Raw genomic sequence first — 3,108 nt, 5'->3', positions numbered from 1 at the left:
TACAAGTGTTTGATTTTAACCAATTAGCTCTTAATCAGCAACTATATTAAAGGAGGAGCTGGAACACACATTGCTTCTTACTTGTGCCTGCTGTAAACTAGGATAAAATAAGTGGATAGGACTGAATTAGGAAGTTATTAGAGAGCACTGTTTTATTCTTCTCTCTTAAGAGTGATTGCAAAACACTTTAATGTTCTAATCCTGTAAACACACTAGTATGTAAAAAATTTAGTAGTGTGTCTAGTCTTATTGATTAAAATGGATTGTAGAGCATTTGTGGAAATCCTTGGAGGCCTGGTGCTAATAACAGTTGCTATAGGGCCAGAAATTGTGAAGGTAAATGCAGTAGATGTAACCTGAAAATCTCATTCAAGGCATCAAGGTATTCTGGAGTTACTCTGTCCAGGCAAAAAGCTGACACTCAACCTAAGTGTAAGTATGTGGCAGAGCTACCCTTTACCTATGCAAAATAAGTATTTTATTCTGCTCTTTAGGCATCAGCAGTAAGCCATGCCTGTGCTGCTCAGGGTAGCTTGTACAATTCTCACAACCTCTTACAACCTGCGCTTTTCAATTGCTACGCTCGGTTACCCACAAGAGTGCACTTGAGTGTGTGGAGGGAACATACTTTTCTACTGCAGCAAGCAGAGGCTGTTATGAGCATCAGCTGTGTGCGAAGCCTGCAAAATGGGAGCTGAAAGTAAAAAACTCTGCGTGCACACACATGCGGGACAGGAAAGGAGGGAGGAGCACAAGCCTCTGCTGTGGTGAGTACCTCCTGTTCCTCTGCTGACTGGGGGTATCGTCTCAATTGTCGCTATTCCTATGGGATCTGTTGTAGGACTGGATACCACGTTATTAAGTAAGAACAGAGGGCACCAAACAGAAGTAAAAGCTTGCTGAAGTAAAACTTTGTTCTTATTTTCCTTCCTACAGCTGTTCTGCAAAGGCAGAATTGCTGCTTTTGAACTTACGATCGATTCCTCAGCTGGGATTGCTTATGCTCCAGGATTACAGCAAACTAGCAAGGCTTTATCCTCCTGAGTACATCAACAAGCCTATTATTAGCCTAAACCAAAGCCTGTTATTAGTTACTGACATGTTAGAATCACTGGTAGATCAGAAAGAGATGCAAAATACACAAATAAATGAAAACGTATGTCCTGCTTCCTTCAAAAATTTTCTATCAGCTTCAGCATTGATAAAAGAACCCCTTAACAGCTCCCTGGTAACATCCTCCCCCCCCCCAAAAAAAAAAGAGAAGTGTAAGAGAACTATAATGCCTGACTTTTAAAGCGTACAAAATTAGAGGGTTAGGTTTGCTTTCTGGGGATTTTTTATATAAATTTACAAAAATTACTTGTCTGTCTTAAATTAAATTACCTCTGAGAAAAAGGGAGAGGGTAAGGAAGAACAGCTGGCGGTAGCTTGTCTTCTTACAAGCATTTTTAACAGAAAAGCATAATAATTTGAGTTTGGTTTTCCATATGCTACCAACAGTACTAAAAAACCCTTTAGTTTCCTTCCGTGACAAGTGGCATTAGCCTAAAAATAGCTACCTTTAAAGATGAAGCTAATAGATAAAGCCTCTATGCAGGAGCATTTTATCTGATCAACTGCAGAACTTACCTTCATTAAGTAGAAGCTGTAGCCAGATAATCATTATGATCAACAGCATTACAAATGGCAAACAAAACCAGAAGAAAAGAAGAGGAAAGGTCAGATCATTCACCAAAGGAACCAGAGGATACTTCATTGCTTGCTTCAGGTTACGCCAAGTTTAGAACAGCTTGCCTGCTCCGCTTTACTACCTACCTTTTAACAACTCTCATTGCAGCACTGTGTTAATCACAAGAAGACGGCTGATGTACTCAGCATGGGTGGCAAAAGGGACGGCCCTGTGCTATGCAGGGAGGGAGTAATAAGGATTAAATATGGGATAAGAACAACCGAGAAAACTTCTGATTTGATGCTCCTTCCTTCGGCTGCTATTTAAAGGGTAAATACAAGTTAGGAAGCTTTCAAGGCTTGTGTTAAAACAATAGTTAAAGGTATGTTTATGTCCTCAGAGGCAGGGGAGATAACCAAGCGCTTCAGCCACTTCGAAACTGGTAAACCAAGGTTGCTTTTGAGAAATCAGTAAAACAGAATCAACCCTGCAGAGATGTGTAGAGGATGACTAGCTAAAAATTACTTCTCCCAGGCCCTTTTATTTGACATGGAGCACAAATATGTCCCATATTAACATGGACTCTATTTTTAGCCTACTCTCTATGTTTCCATCTATTAGTTAATCCATTAGGAAAATAAACCTTTGTATTTTAATTGCTTTTCTATCTCCCTTGCCTCCAAGGAAGGCAAGCTAGCATGTTTCATAGGATACGTGTCTGTAAATGTATTGCTTAATAGTAAAGGAGTTCAGTAGTGATCAAAGTCGGAACAGATATGTGACTTCGGTAACTTGATATTCATCACACTGTGTGTTTCTCCTTCAATAAAATAAAACCATTATCTACCGCTTACCTCACAGGGGGTTGTTTGACTAAATTGTTTGTTTGTGTAGGTCTCAGTAAACCTGAGAAGAGAGCAGCTATGTAAGTGCACATCATGAATGATTGCATGCATTTAACGTTCCTGCCTGTGTGCACGTGTTTGTTTTTATGTAGTAACAGCCCCTTGAAATGAGCCTTTTAATCCCAAGATCTAAATGGACTTTGCAAATTCTTTCTAATTCACGTTAATAACACCGCTGTGTGATTAAAAAAAGCAATTATCCCTACATTGTGCATTGGGTAAACAAGTGAGAAAAGCCATTAATGACCTGAGCTTCAAGGATGCTAGCTATTTGCAGTCCCCTTTCACGCAGCGGGGGTTGCAGGTTGGCGGCATTTCTGAAAATCGGGCTTAGTGGTTTGTCTACAAATGCAGTGACGAGGGTGACGGACGGGAGCGTGGCGGAGCCAGGATCCAGAAGCTGCGCGCCCTTCAGTTTTCATGGTGAAGTGTTTCTCTCAGCCATGTCTCTGGGCCCTCCCGGGGCCCAGCGGCGAGGTTTGCCGAGCAGGCCCGACCTTCCCTCGGCAGGACGGCTCCCCCCCTGCGTGCCCG

The sequence above is a fragment of the Aptenodytes forsteri genome, unplaced genomic scaffold (assembly GCF_000699145.1).
Source record: "Aptenodytes forsteri isolate BGI_AS27 unplaced genomic scaffold, ASM69914v1 Scaffold369, whole genome shotgun sequence".
NCBI classification, from domain to species: Eukaryota; Metazoa; Chordata; class Aves; order Sphenisciformes; family Spheniscidae; genus Aptenodytes; species Aptenodytes forsteri.
The sequence above is the reverse complement of the archived record's forward strand: the minus strand, read 5'-3'. Positions refer to the sequence as shown.